Here is a 16,568-nt window from a genome sequence, read left to right as displayed (position 1 = left end):
CGTATCCTCACAGATAAGGGATGGGGGCATATAGGTAATTTCTCCTCCCTGGCACCATGTAGCTTAGCCAAGAAAGAAGACTGTGGTGGAGATCTCCAGCTTCATGGAGATCTCCCTTTAAGAGGAATCCTGGGCCAAGGAAAGTCTATAGGCGTGTGCTGCTCCCAGGGGCGGCTCTAGGCATTTTGCCGCCCCAAGCACGGCAGGCAGGCTGCCTTCGGCGGCTTGCCTGCAAAAGGTCCCCAATCCCGCGGATTTGGCGGCACGCCTGTGGGAGGTCCGCCGAAGCTGCAGGACCAGCGGATACTCCACAGGCATGCCGCCAAAGGCAAGCTGCCTGCCATCCTCGAAGCTGCCAGCAGGGAGCAAGCCTGACCAGCACAAAGCTGGTGTGAAGCTGCAGGGCCTCTGCATGATAACCCTGGCCTCCTGACAGGGGCAGCTCCAGGCACCAGCGCTCCAAGCGCGTGCCTGGGGCAGCAAGCTGCGGGGGGGAGCCTGCCGGTCGCCGTGAGGGCAGGAGGTCCGCCAGTCCTGCGACTTCGGCGGCAGGTACACTGAAGGCATGGGACCTGTGGACCACTTGCAGGCATGCTGCTGAATCCGCGATACCAGCGGACCTCCCGCAGGCATGCCGCCGAACGCTGCCTGACTGCCGTGCTTGCGGCAGCAAAATACATACAGCCGCCCCTGCCTCCTGATCCCTCAGGACCTAAAGGGATTGGGGATAGATCCCAGTGACCAATCTGCAGTGCAGCGAACCCTGCCCCCCAGATGGAATAATCAGCAAGGAGGAACTCTGCAAGGGGATCCTCGAGATTTCTTCCTTCTAAGCCCTTCCCCACAGGTGTAGTGCAGAAGGGAGCAATCCAAAGGGAAGGTTCAGCATCCCATGTACTTAGATACCAGCATTCCTTTCCTTCCCTTTGCAGGGGGTATTGCTATATGTTCTTGTGTGAAACTGAGTCAGTCTGGGAACCTGGCACCATCTGAACTCCTTCACTTTTGCAGTGTGCATTAAATGCTTTGTGTAAACTTTGCTTTGACCGGGAAAAGCAATTAAATAATTAAAACAAATGCCTCATCTGGCTGTTGTGTAGAAAATTGCAGGGTGGGGCCGAAGACAAAAGGGCCATAATGTTGCAGACACAGCAGTGCCAGAGGCAAGCAACAGTGGTTCGTTGCCTAGAGTGCTTAAGCGCCAATAAACACACCAGGGTGGAGAAGCAAACAACCAAATTTATTTGAGTTCAAATAAGGTGCCAGGGAGAAATAACAATCTCAGATCCTGCACCCCTAAAACAAGCAGTTTCTTCCTTTTATATCCCAGTTGTTTACTACAAAACTTTCTTGCTGACTAGCTGATTTCTCACATCCCCCTCCTTTCCCATCCAGCTGCAGTATCTTTTCTCATTCAATCTTTTGTCTTCCGCCCTCCTCCCCCCTCTCCGCTGCTGAGACATGTATACAATATCTTAAAATGGCCTTGAGCGTGCTCTAGCCTAGCTTCAATGTGTTACAGCAGAGAACTGGCTATTACAATCAAAAGCTAACTGCTAATACTACATTTTTGCAGCTATTAGTACATTAGGTTACACTAGGTTACACAAAGTGTTTAACATGGAGGGACATTGGTTCATTAAGGCCTACAGCAGAAGGGCTTCATTGACACTTGTGGTCTATCACCTTTCCGAGTTACCTAGGGTTATGCCAGAGTGACACCAACAATAAGGCGTACAAAACAGAGCCGTAACACTTCCTGTTTCTACAACAGAGGCTCCCAGAGCACTTGATAAGGCTGGATAAGATCATCATCGGCCTTGATTTTACACCTGAGATGAAAACTGAGGAAAAAGGGAGGCGAAGTGACATGCCCAAAGGTTCACACAGACAACTAATGTCAGAGCGAGGAAAGAAACCTAGGTGTCCTGGCTCAGTGTCTGGCTCCTGCTTTTGTCACTAACTCGCTGGACCCCAGGGCTCTGTGCTGATGCTCACAAGAGGCACTGTCAAGGAGTCAGAGGCTGGAGGTTTAAAATCATCTTTGCTTCTCCCTAATTCTGTAAAGTGTCAGGGGATGGTTTTAGCAAGTTGTGTAGTGTTATAATATATTCCACGACCATTTAACTTTCAATAGATCTACAATAATAGAAAACTGTGAATGTTTGTGTAGTATATGATATTGCTGTTAAAGTTGTGCACCAAAAGACAGGCACATTAGAATGTTTGGCGGTCTATTTCCACAATACATTTTTCCCATCTTCTCTCCCTCACACACACTTTTGTCCTCCATTTCAGTCTGATACATTTGCAACATCAGTTGCCTCCATATAGCTCCAGGCTAGATATCTGCCACAGTATTATATCAGGGCCTTAGAAGGCTGCAATCCACTCTGACCCCAAGCTCCTATTTCAAATACTTCAGGTCAGCTTAGAGCTTTTGCACAGCAGTGCTTTTGCTCATATATAGGGCCCTACCAAATTCATGGGCCATTTTGGTCAATTTCATGGTCATAGGATTTTTAAAAATTATAAATTTCATGATTTCAGCTGTTTAAATCGGAAATTTCATGGTGTTGTAAGTGTAGGGGTCCTGACCCAAAAAGGAGCGGGGGGGGAGGGTCGCAAGGTTACTGTAGGTGGGGTTGTGGTACAGCTACCCTTACTTCTGCACTGCTGCTGTTGGTGGCAGCACTGCCTTCAGAGCAGGGCAGATGGAGAGCAGCAGATGCTGGCCGGGATCCCACCTCTTAAGGCACAGCCATCACCAGCAGCAGTGCAGAAGTAAGGATGGCAGGGTATGGTATTGCCATCCTTACTTCTGCGCTGCTGCTGCAGAGCTGAGCCCTCAGCCAGCAGCTGCTGCCACTCCCCAGCTGCCCAGCTCTGAAGGCAGCAGGGCAGAAGTAAGGGGGCATGGTATGGTATTGCTGTTGGGTCTAAACTTTTGGTGAACTTTGGAGCCAAAAAACACCCAGACTGGCCGTCTCTGCATAATCCTTTCTGAACCTTTTTTTGAACAAAGCACTGACCTGCAAACTACTCATGACACCCCCTTCCCCAAGTAGCCATTAGCCTTTATCTCTATGCATTTACTTGTTAAACTTGCTCTTCCTGTAAAATCTTGATTGATTATGCATGACCATTATCTTTTATTAATCACTTTGTTTACTTCTGTGTATAAATATTAATGCTCACCCCTAATAAAGGCGCCACACTTATTCTAAAGCTTTTGGGGTAGTGTGAGCCCGTTGATCAACGCATTTGGTGTCTGGTCTCTGACAGAATTGTGGGCCCAAATTCCAACTCCGCACGACCTTGGGTGTTGGAGAGGTGAGTGAGGACTTGCTTTATTACCTAACAATTTGGGGGCTCGTCCGGGATTCCTTCTGGTGCGGTACCTCTGTCCAGTGGTCAGACCACTCATATATGAATTGGCAAGGCGCCACAGGAGATTTCTCCTAGCCAATTCAATATTGAGGGGTCGTGTATTGGACAGCAGGGTAAACGCCAGTTGGAGGGCTCCTGTCAGACACCATGGGTCAAGGGACTAGCGTGCCTCTTGAGAGTCCGTTGGGGATTGTAAATAAGTTATGGAACGAAGGGAAACTCCCAGTACAGATAGGAATGTCTAGGAAGAAGTTGTACACACTATGTGTAAGGAATTGGACTGGGTATACCGCGGTATTGGCCGACTCGGAGATGAGGTGGCCTTCGTATGGCTCTTTCGAACAGGCTGCCTTAAGAGGAGTAAAGAGCCAGATCGAAAAAGACCATCCGGGACAGTTATGTTACTGGTTTTGTTGGGACACAGCAGCAGAGCTGTGGAAATCTTTAAAAATTATGGCAGTCAGGTACTCTCCCGAGAGTGAACCCCCTCCAGGTTATTTCGATGAAGGGTGTAGACCACGGCGTGTTTTGACTCGTCAGCTGGTCCCCTCTGCACCTGCCCCTATTCCTCCGCAGGGGAACTCTCTCCTTGTAGCAGAGGGGAATCTGCAGGATCCCAGATTGGAATTTGTGCAGAAGGATGAGGAGGAATTGGAGGGGCAAACCTCGGGAGGAGTAGTTACTAGGCTTAGGTCCAAGCAGGTACAGCAGGGTGCATGCCCCCCCCCTGAGGATAGCCCAGAGAATGTCTCCGTCAAATCTCTTGCGAATAATAAAAGTATGGTTATAGAGATGCCTTTACAGGTGCACGATCAACCTTATATGGGCAATGATGGACGATTGCAACATGCTAGTATTGTGGAATATAAAGGATGGCTAGAATGGGATTTGAAAGAGTGGGGACAGTTGTCAGGATCTTTTGGGGAAAATCCCCGAAAGATCATAGAACTTCTAGAAAGATTGTTTTTAAGTTATAATCCTACTTATACGGATGTGGATCAGTTGTTAAGTAGAGTTTTGACTGGAGAAGAACGTAGTAGATTGTGGATGGCAGAAAGGACATGGGGAGATAGCAATGCAGCTAATTTTACTTGGATGGATAGGCGGGATCTGGCCGCTGGCTGGAATCCCCTAGACTGGACTCAGCTAAGACTGACTCAGCTGCGAACAGATAGAGAGCGATTGTTAGAGAGACTCAAGGAAATGGCTCGCCGCTCGCCTAATCAGGCTAAGTTCATGCAGATTCGGCAGGAATCTGATGAGCCGCCCAGAAAGTTCTGGTCGAGGCTATTGGAGGGGGCCCGAATGCTCACTCAAATGGATCCTGAGAGAGAAGCAGACCACCCTACTCTTATTTCATTTTTTGTGAATCAGTCGGTGCCCCCTGTAAGGGATTACTTCTTAAAGTTTCGCCCTGGTTGGGGAGGTGAGTCAGTCACTTCAGTGTTGGAAGTAGCTGATTTTGCCTGGGAGAAAAAAAGGGAAAGTAGTAAAAAGAAAGAGAAAAAGGAAAAATATAAGCTGATGGCTTTAGCTTTTCACGGTGGTGTTCGAGGCAAAGGCCGTGGCCGTGGCAGGGGATTCCAGGGTGCCCGGGGAAGAGGGTCCTGGCGACCCCAGCCATCAGGAAATTGTTTTCAGTGCGGACAGCCTGGTCACTTTAAACGTGAATGCCCCTGGGGACGCCCAGAGGGTCTGGTTGCATCCGCAGATGCTTATACAAGTGAGGAATACACCCCTGCACCACCAGCTCAGCCCATCCCCCAGGCCTGGATCAACTACGGGAAACAGCAGCAGCCGCAGCAAACTCAGCCTCCTCAATGACGGTACCCCGGGGGCGAAGGCAAACAATGTGATGGTCTTATTTCCTTAATGTCTTTAGCCGGCTCCTTTCTCACTTTCTGCCCTCCCAGCAAAGAGCCTCGTTTAACTCTTTCAGTCCAGGGACTGCCTGTCTCTTTCCTCATTGATACTGGGCTACTTTCTCTCTTTTAAATCATGCCCCCTCTCCCTGGCTATCCTCTGAGGTTAAAACTGCGACTGGGGTGGAGGGCAACCCACAGTCTCTGGGACTCACTTTGCCTTTGAATGTTATTTATGCTGATAAATGTTTTTCTCACCGTTTTCTTTTTTCCCCAGCTTGTCCGATCCCTTTGATGGGCCGGAATTTACTCTGTAAGCTTGAGGCTACTTTAACCTGCACTCCTGAAGGGGTAGGATTATTGATGACAGTGTTAGGAGATTCGGCCCCTACTCAGGGTAATTGGGAAACACCTCTCTCTCTCTCCCCTGACCTCACTGACTTGCCTTCAACCCTCTGGGGAATTTCTGACACTGATGTTGGCCTGCTCCTTTCGGCAGAGCCCGTAAGGATTCAGGTAAAGCCTTCCTTAACCCCCCCGTCAGTCCCTCAATACCCCCTGTCGCTGGAAGCCCGGGAGGGCATCCGCCCCATTATTGAGGGATTCATTGCACAAAAGCTAGTCCGCCCTCAGCGCACTCCCTGTAACACCCCTATACTGCCTGTCAAAAAGCCTCCTAAAAAGGACGGAGACCCTGTTCGTTGGCGCTTTGTACAGGATCTACGAGTTGTTAATCAGTATGTGGTCCCTCTTCATGCAGTAGTTCCTGACCCAGCTACTATCATCAGCCAAATCCCCTGGGATGCTGAGTGGTTCACTGTTATTGACTTAAAATCAGCTTTTTTCAGCATTCCTGTGCACCCAGACTCTCAGTATCTCTTTGGTTTCACCTGGGAGGGACAAAGTTATGTCTGGCAACGACTTCCTCAAGGCTACAGAGACAGCCCCACAATTTTCAGCCAGTGCCTCCGCCACGACTTGGAAGGTTTCACCAGTCCGCAGGGATCCACATTGGTCCTATACGTAGATGACATCCTATTAGGTAATCGCAAAGAAGCTGCCCTCCGCATCGATGGTAAGGCACTTTTATTATACCTACACACCAGAGGCCACAAGGTAGACCCTAAAAAGATTCAGTGGGTCTCACAGAAGGTCCGATATCTGGGCTTCCTGTTAACCCCAGAAGGAAGACAGATGGACCCAGCCCGCATAAAGACTATTCAAAACTGCCCTCTACCGAACACCAAGAAACAACTTCGAGGTTTCTTAGGATTAATTGGCTTCTGTCGCCCCTGGTTGCCGTCCTGCGGGGAGTTAAGCAAACCGCTCCACCGACTCACTGCTAACCTTGCTCCTGACCCTTTGCAGTGGTCCCCGGACACTATTCAAGCCTTTCAGTTACTCAAGGACAGTGTGGCCTCCTCCATGTCTCTCCGCCCCCCCAATTACAGCAAACCCTTTCACCTTTTTGTCCACGAGAGGGGCGGAATTGCTAGTGGTGTCCTTACCCAGCTGAGCGGGCCCCACCATTTCCCGCTTGCTTTTTACTCTCAGCAAATCCACCCTGTCGCTCAGGGAACCCCATCCTGCACCCGGACTCTGGCAGCAGCTGCCCTGCTGATCACAAAGGCAAAGAGCCTAACCCTGGGTCATTTTACCACGGTTTGGACCTCTCATGCCTTGTCAGCCCTTCTGCGTAGGGGCACAACCCAAGTCTTTTCGGCCCATCATCAGCAACAGCTAGAGGCCGAACTCTTAGAAGACACTAACCTAATTTTTGAAAGGTGTGGACCCCTTAATCCAGCTACCTTGCTTCCTGACCTGCCAGTCCCCCAGGACCAGCACGACTGTGTGGAAGTAGTTTACAGCATCTTACAGATAAGAGACAACCTGTTTGACGTGCCACTGGACAACCCCGATTGCATCCTCTTCTCGGACGGAAGCTCCTTCTATGTTGATGGCAAGCGTTTCACTGGTTATGCTGTCACCTCTGAATGGGACATTCAAGAGGCCGCCTCACTGCCAGGCAACTGGGGAGCCCAAGCCGCTGAACTCTATGCCCTGGCCCGAGCTTGCCAGTTGGCCGCTGGTAAGACCGTTACCATTTTTACTGATAGCAAATATGCTTTTGCAGTTGTGCATTGTCATATCCACCTCTGGAAGTTTCGAGGTTTCCAGACAGCTGCCGGTAAACCCATTCAGCACCTCCCCCTCATCCACAAGCTTTTGGACGCCCTCCAAAAACCCTCTGTCCTGGCTGTAGTTCACTGCCGGGCCCATACTAAAGATAGCAGCCCCGTTACCCGTGGGAATGCCCTGGCTGACGCCTCCGCCAAGAAGGCTGCCACCTTACCTTTAGCCATGCCCACATTGGCTATTGCAACCTCCTCCTTTACTCCACCGCACCCCGTACCAGTACCCGCTGCTAAACTAAAATCATGGAAAAGCCTCGGGGCCACTCTGGTCAAAGGGACCTGGCTTATGCCAGATGGCCGAGCCTGCCTCCCTCGCTCCACATACCCTGTGGCAGTTCGCTGGCACCATGATAAAGGGGGTCACTACGGCACGCACGCCCTCGTGGACACTATCGCTCGCTTTTGGTATGCTCCAGGCATTCAACCCTATTGCCTATCAATAGTGAAAGCATGCAGCACATGTCAGCGTAATGGACCTGCTCCACCTCTTAACAAAATTAAGGGTGGAAGACCTCCGCCTGCTGCTCCATTTCAACATCTTCAAATTGATTTTGTAGATATGCCAAAGGCTTTTGGGAAAAAGCACCTCCTTGTTTTGGTTTGCCCTCTGACTTCCTGGGTCGAAGCTTTTCCTACTGCTAATTGTACTGCTGCCACAGTGGCGAAGATTCTCCTTAGAGATATTGTACCCCGTTTTGGCATCCCTCTTGTGCTCGACTCAGATCGCGGACCTCACTTTACTGGTCATGTCCTTGGCCATTTAGAACAAGGACTGGGCATTTCACACTCCTTTCATACACCCTACCACCCCCAGTCTAGCGGGAAAGTTGAGCGTATAAATAGGGAACTTAAGTTTACATTGGCTAAATACTGTCAGGAAACAGGATTAAAGTGGCCTCAGGTACTTCCCTTGGTCCTGTTTCACCTTCGTACTCGCCCAACCCGCGCATTGGGATTATCCCCCTTTGAACTGCTCTATGGACACCCCCCTTTCAAAGGCGGGGCGCTACCACGTGCTGATGTTTCACTATTGGGAGGGGATCATATGACTGCGTGTCAGTTTCTCTCCCTACAGGCTCGCCTCCGTACCCTTTGGAAAGCCTCGCAGTTTTCCCAGACCGTGCCGCTGGAGGAACAAATCCACCCGTTCCAACCAGGGGACTTCGTCTGGGCCAAAAAGTTCGTTCGTGACGACACCCTCCAGCCAAGGTTTACTGGACCCCACCAGGTTCTTTTGACAACCCAGACTGCAGTGTTCCTGGAAGGACGCAAATCTTGGATCCACCACTCCCACGTCAAGCCAGCCGTAGTGGACCACAGTGACGGACCAGCAGCTCTTGTCACCACTGAGGACACTGCCTTCGACCAGTGGACCAGCTTACCTCTCTCAGACATTAGACTTAAATTAACTCGAAAAAAATGAGAGGACCCTTTATTCTGACAACTGTATGTTTTTTATGCTTTTTCAATTTATTTTCTGCTTATGAAGATAATGCTTTTATTAGATATTCCCACGAGGTTAAAACTCGTATTTTAGAAAATAGAAGTGATTGCTGGGTATGTACTCAATTTCCAGTAAATGCAGCACAGGGACTCCCCTTCACACCCATTCCCCTAACCACTGCTAATATGACTTGGATGCCACCGACTAGAATAAAAGATCCAGTCCAACCCAATCTTACATGGGACAAAACAGAAGTGCCAATTAACAAATATCTCAGGGTAACCAATCAAACAGGATCACTGTGTTTTGTTAAAGAAAAAGGGTCAACTTTTGTGGGAACAAGTAAATGCAACATATATTTTAATGGCACCGCCTTTAGTAAAAATCTTGGCTTCAAGCCTTGCGCATCCCACTTATCCCATATGTGGATCCCTCACCCCGATCCAACCTTTTCAACTTTTTCATGGAGGGGCAGGTTTTCAGAGTCAGTTTTTAAAAAGCCCTGCTCAGATCTCAAAGGTGTCCAACTAATTGTTAAAGGATACACAATTGCCTTCTACAACTGCTCAAGCAGTACTACACTGCCCTTTGAGGACAACACTACCAAATTGTGCCTCTGCAGTTCACACAACGACCCCTCTGCGTTACCAGGGGAACAGTGGTACAACGGGTGGTGGGTTACCTCCTACTTCGAGAAATGGAATACCCAAAACGCATTATATGGAACATACTGGGTGTGCGGGCCCAAGGCTTATTATTTTCTCTCCCCTGATTGGGCAGGGTCATGTTATTTGGCATGGCTAGCACCGCCTTCTCGGATCTCCCTCACTCCCCCTCATTTTCCCCACGTTCGTAACATCCGTGAAACTGACAGAAATATTAATCTCCATGATGGTTTGTCCTGGCAGCGGTGGGCTGGTCACACTAGCTTGAAGGGTGCTATCATCCGTCTACAGGGACTATTAGAATCTTTGACCAATGAAACTGCAACCCTATTTGAGAACCAGGCCGGGGAAATGTCCCAGCTGCGCCAGTTGGCTTTGCAAAACAGAATGGCTTTAGATATGATGTTAGCAGCCCAGGGAGAAACTTGTGCCCTCATAAATGAAGAATGCTGTGTTTTTGTAAATAACACCTACTCTGACACTTTTCAACGTACCAAACACCTAAGGGAAATGGCTAAAAACTACTCCTCTGGCCAGCCACCTTATGATTGGTGGGGAGCCTTAAGGAATTGGCTGCCCGGATTTGGGTGGGTTAAAAACCTCTTGGTGGGTGTTGTTGGGGCCATGGTAGTCCTTATAATACTGTGTTGCTGTATTCAGTGTGTCCCCTCCCTCATAAACTCATGTAAGTCAGTTTATTCTTTTCCCACTTCAGCTAAAAGCCTTACTCTCTTCGAATTGGCCCAGGCTAAAATTGCCAAGCGGCCCTTGAGATCTTGAAATAGGGTGTAGCTTTTTGATTAATAGTTATCTCAAAGCTACAAATGGAGGAATGTTGGGTCTAAACTTTTGGTGAACTTTGGAGCCAAAAAACACCCAGACTGGCCGTCTCTGCATAATCCTTTCTGAACCTTTTTTTGAACAAAGCACTGACCTGCAAACTACTCATGACACCCCCTTCCTCAAGTAGCCATTAGCCTTTATCTCTATGCATTTACTTGTTAAACTTGCTCTTCCTGTAAAATCTTGATTGATTATGCATGACCATTATCTTTTATTAATCACTTTGTTTACTTCTGTGTATAAATATTAATGCTCACCCCTAATAAAGGCGCCACACTTATTCTAAAGCTTTTGGGGTAGTGTGAGCCCGTTGATCAACGCATTTGGTGTCTGGTCTCTGACAGAATTGTGGGCCCAAATTCCAACTCCGCACGACCTTGGGTGTTGGAGAGGTGAGTGAGGACTTGCTTTATTACCTAACATTGCCACCTTTACTTCTGCACCGCTGCTGGTGGGACGCTGCCTTCAGACCTGGTCACCTGGCCAACAGCCACTCAGCTCCGAAGGCAGCACAGAAATAAGGGTGGCAATACTGTGATCCCCATAAAATAACCTTGCAGCCCCCTGTAACTCCCTTTTGGGTCAGAACCCCAGTTTGAGAAAAACTGGTCTCCCTCATGAAATCTGTATAGTATAGAGTAAAAGCACACAAAAGGCCATATTTCATGGCAGGAGACCAGATTTCATGGTCCGTGACGCATTTTACATGGCTGTGAATTTGGTAGGGCCCTACTCATATTTGACTAAGATGAAACAACATACGTAATGGCCTCACTAGTATCATTACAGGAGTGTCCGAGAGCCATTGGATAGACTAACGCATGGACAGGGTGTTTCAAACAAATGCTTGAAGTATTTATTATAAGTGTAGGATTCTTTGCAGGGGACTTCTGGTCAGACATGTCATAAAATGACACCAAGTTTCTTTCACAGTCCAGCTCCACCTTGACCATTTAGGGCTGGTTGCAATCCTGGTTCTGAGCCACTTGGTGAGGGAGGGGGCAATAGGGCTAATACTTTGGTAAACATTTTAAGGACTAGGACCTAGGATCCCTATAATCTCCCCTGGCAGGCCTGCTAATGCACATTTAATGATCACCAGCATCCCCACTGCAGTTAGATACAGATTATATCCAGGAATGTGTTCATCAGATGCATGATACTGAATGGTAGCTGGATAGTTCCATATGAAATATGGCTGCTGGGAAATTAAAAATTCTACACTCTGCCTCTTCACCTGGGGAAGGGTGGGTGTGACTCCGATTGCTTCTCCAGTGAGCCCCAAGGCAAATTTAAGAGGGGCACTGATGGACAACAGGGGAAGTTACAGGCAGCTTTCCTTGCCTAGAGGCAGGGCTGGCTCCAGGAGTTTTGCCGCCCCAAGCAGCCAAAAAAAAAAAAAAAGCCACGATCGCGATCTGCGGCAATTCAGCGGGAGGTCCTTTGCTCCGAGCGGGAGTGAGGGACCCTCCCCGAATTGCTGCTGAATACCTGAACGTGCCGCCTCGCTCTGGCATGGCTGCCCCAAGCACCTGCTTGCTAAGCTGGTGCCTGGAGCCGGCCCTGTCTAGAGGACTAGTTTAATGATTAAAGCACTGGACCAGGACTCAGGATTACAGGATTTGACTCCTGTGCAGCCTGGGACAAGTCTCCTAACTTTTCTGTGCCTCAGTTTCCCAACTATTAAATGAAGTCAATACTTACATACCTCACAGGGGTACGATAATTGTTTAAATAACTAGATCGATAGGATGGTGTGACGAACTGGGAATGTTCTTGATGTTTCCTCTGAATACTGTGTTGGTGCCTCAGTGCCCCTATGCAGTTCTTAAGTATCTAGGTGGTGGGATAAGGGCATGTGATTGGTGAAGAGCAAAGGGACAGTGCACCTAAATGCCTGGCACTCTGTCTCCTAGCAACTGATGGCCTGGGCCTCTTCTCTGCAAAGGTGCCAGCTGAAGGTGTTGGAGACAAAGAGATCAGGTGACCTCCTGGCCCGGGAAAGGAGCTGAGCAGAGAGGAGGGGCTGGGGGGGTTGTTAGTCTGGAGCTGGCTGGGGTTGAGGAGTGGAGGGCAGATGTGGGGGGTCTGGCTCACTGCCCCCCCAGAATGGACCCGGCTGAGGGGTCCGGTTCGCTGTATCTACAAGCTCTGTTTTAGACCCTGTTCCTGTCATCGAATAAACCTCTGTTTTACTGGCTGGCTGAGTCACATATGACTGCAAAGTGGGGGTGCAGGACCCTGTGGCTTCCCCAGGACCCCGCTGGGGCAGGCTCACTGTGGGAAGCACACAGAGGGGCAGAGGATGCTGAATGCTTCAAGGAGAGGCCCAGGAGGTGAAGACGTGTGAGCTTCTTGCCCTGAACAAGTCTGCTCCAAGGGAGAGGAGGCCCCCCAAAGTCCTGACTGGCTTGGTGGGGAGCAGTTCCAGAGCATCGCCCGGTGACTCCGTGACAGACGGTCAATGCAACATGAGCTCTAAAGTGCAGGGGATCTTTGGAAACTGAAAATGTATCTAAACATCTGAGTGAAGCCGTTTCACCCACCTTTAAGAAAAAACCCGGAAAAGATCTGAGAAACCACCCAGAGATGGAAAAGCTTTGTTTTTAGTACTGATCGGGGGCCAGCCCGAGGGCTGCACCGAACAGCTGATTGGCAGCTAGCCCTCGGGGCTGAGTAACTCCTAGTTTTTTTTCCGTGGGTGCTTGAGTCCCAGAGCACTCACATAGTTCGGTGCCTATAATGCCGGCCATCTTGGTCCAAAAGAACATAGGTTAACTGGAAGGTCCAGCTCCTTGCTCAGGCTGCTGCAGAGGGAGGCCTCTGAGGGCCTGCAGGAGAATTCGAAGTTTTGTAGGAGTTCTGCAGATGACTCAATTTTGTTGCCTGTTGTGAGGCTAAATACTAGTTATTGTCGCTGTTTTTAGAAATTGTGTCCAAGTTTCTAGGGCTCCTTCACACAGACATAATTCAAAATAATTGCATGCAATAATAGATACTCCCCTTCAGTTACCCTTTGGACAGATATAATGGGCCTCTGTATGGGGCTCTGATGGAAGCAGGGAAAGGGTTAACAACATTCTCCTCCTGAGCAGGACAAGATGCCACAGCTGCCTGCCCTCAGCGCAGGGATTGCTGGTGAACCAGCCCAGCTGGGGGTCATGAGGTACTTCCTCTAGGGAACTATAAGAGGTGTGTGCTACAGGCCACTAAGCTTTTGCCAGGTTTAGCTGTTAGATTCTACTGGGACTACAGGAAACAGTGGTTCCCCTTTTCCTTGGTTTGACTTTTTTAAAAACTGTTTCAGGGACAGGCTCTGCTGAGTTTTATTTTTATATCCGTACTTTGTCTTTGGCCTTTGCTCTCAGGTGGAGTTCAGGAAGCCCAAATTGTAGCGATTCCCTTCTTTCTGGGGCTCCCTGACTAGTCTCCCTAAGCTTATGTATACTCAGTGTTGTTTTTTTCTCTACTGACATGTTAAAGAAATGAGCAGATGTTCAACTGCAGGGATTTGCAAACACCAGTGAAGACAAGAAAAACTAGAGGGATCTAGAGAGATTAGGAACACAGCCAGACGAGAACAGGATGCATTTTTGAAAAATTGTGACCTAACTTATCTGGAGGAACATAATCCAAACCACAATTGTGAAATGGGGGGAAAAAACAAGCAGTGATGCCAAAGGAGATGTAGGGCTGATGGCAATCAACAAACACAGGGTCAATGCAGTTTTGGGATACTTGTACAGAGGTGCCACATCATGGAGCAAGGGGGTATAGTCAGAGTCTTTTGCTTGCCGTCCTGAGCACTCAGTACTTGAAAGACATAAACCAAGTGAAGGGAGTCTAGAGAAAAGCAACATAAACTGGAAGGTCTATGAGATGATCCAAACACGTGTAGCTTGGCTGAGCAATTAGTGTATGTGTGTGGAAGGAAACATAATGGCAGCTGAACATTTGAAAGGTGGAAAGCTCCTGCAGGGAGATGATTGATTTAGGGCAACACAGGAGCAGAAGACTAGGAGAAATAGCATTACATTTAAAAAGAGACAAAAAATGTAGATGAATGTCAGGATATAGGCTTTAGAACAGTCTCCCTTGGGAAGTGGTGGGAGCCCCAGTGTGTGAGACATTTAAAGATAGGTCAGGTGAAGAATTAGAAATCATACAAAAAGGTACTGGTTCTCAAACTGTGGGTTAGGTCCCCAAAGTGGGTTGTGACCCCCTCTGAATGGGGTTGCCAGCGCTGGCTTACACTTGCTGGGGCCTGGGGCTGAAGCCTGAGCCCCAGTACCTGGGGCCAAAGCCTAAGCCTAAGCCTGACGGCTTCAGCTCTGGGCAGCAAGACTCAGATTGCAGGCTCCTGGCCTGGGCTAAAGCCTTTTGAGCTTCAACTTCGGCCTCCCTGGCTGCAGCGGTGGGGCTTGGGCCTTGCTCCCCAACCCCCACGCAGGGCAGTGGGGCTTGGGTGGGTTCAGACTTCAGTCCCCCCTCCTGGGGTCATGTAGTAATTTTTGTTGTCAGAGGGGGTCACAGTGCGATGGAGTTTGAGAATCCCTGCACTAACACTCTTATATAGGCAGGAAGGAGCACTAGGTGACCAGCTAGGTCTGACCCAGCGCTAGTGTCATAAGTCAGGCACTGCAGCCCCTTCATCACTGAAGTTACTCCTCTCTGAATAACATCCAGTATGTCCGTTTGTTTCTGGCTCCCCAGACTGAAAGCAGTGTTGTAGTCATGTTCTTACCAGAACCATGCAGAGAGGGGGACCAAAACTGCTCTGGCCAGAGATGTGATGCCTTGGCTTAGGGAATAGAGCTGATTGAGTTTTTTCCATTAAATTGTATTTTTCATGAGAAGTTTCTGCTTCTCATGGAAGTGTTGGGCTTTTTGGCAAAAAAAATCAACCCCCAACATTTTTTGTTTTAATTTTCCACCCAGCTCTATTATCGAGCTGACAACTCCATTGGCTTTTCTTGTTACACTGTTTTGTTTTGGTTTTAATTACAAGTCTCAACATCATCCCTGACTTTGTCTGCAATTGTGTTACTCCCTCTTTCCCTTCCCCTTTGCCTGAGATCATTTCTCCTCCATAGTTCCATGCAGCACAGAAGTTAGATTGTAAACACTTTCTTTGAAGTGCCCAGCACACCTATGGTGCTACATATAAAGGTTTCCTAATAATATTGTCATAAGAGCTAGGTATTATTGCAGCACAAAGAGGTTTCCTGTTGAGACCACAATACCCTTAGAATGGAAGGTGTTGCTGTCTGAGATCCACTTGCGAAGAAGAGAGTTGATTACTCCTTTGTCTAGTCCTGAGAGTTTAGCAAATTGAGACTGGCTCTGTCAATAAAGAGCCCTGAGTCTATGTCCAGACAACGACTCTGGGTCTCCCTGAATATGGAGTTAATTTTTTTTATCCAGCAGACAAATCCATTTTCTTACAGATGGTAACAAGCCATCAATCCAGTGTAGTATGATTCATCCTCTGATCTCTTCCTCCTCCCCCACTCAAAAAAGATTTAAAGTATTTCCAGGTTGAATATTTTATTTCCTTTTCTTATGCCTATTCTGTGTCCTCTTGCATACACTCCCTTGTCCTCACTGGTATCTGCGACGTCTCCTGATGCAATATCATCTGCACATGTAATGACTGTGCTGTTACTCCCAAATCAAGTAACACTGCTGCACATAAAAAACTGGCCAATGGGAGTGTGGAGTCAGTGCTTGGGGCGGGGGCAGAGTGCGGACCCCAGTGGCCCCCCTTGCCTAGGAGCCGGACCTGCTGCTGGCCACTTCTGGGTCGCAGTGCGGTGTCGGAACAGGTAGGGACCAGCCTGCCTTAGCCAGGCAGCACAGCCGAATGGACTTTAAACGGCCCTGTCGGCAGTGCTGACCAGAGCCGCCGCGATCCAGTCCCTTACATTCTGTGACCCAGCACTGGGTCGCGACCCATAGTTTGAAAACCACTGCACTAGGACATGGCCTTACTGGGCAGTCTTGATGCTCTGTTTCCTCAAGTGGGCCTGGCAGAATGATGCATCGCAGTTCAGGCAGTTCCTTACTGCTTGCTGAGGCTGCCCCAGGCAGAAATCACAGGGGATACTTTCCTCCTGACTTGGTTGCTGCTGGCTTCTCCTCTGGCCAGCAGGCCTCTTTGGAAGGCGGG

Source organism: Gopherus evgoodei, chromosome 8 (assembly GCF_007399415.2).
Source record: "Gopherus evgoodei ecotype Sinaloan lineage chromosome 8, rGopEvg1_v1.p, whole genome shotgun sequence".
Taxonomy (NCBI): Eukaryota; Metazoa; Chordata; order Testudines; family Testudinidae; genus Gopherus; species Gopherus evgoodei.
The sequence above is the reverse complement of the archived record's forward strand: the minus strand, read 5'-3'. Positions refer to the sequence as shown.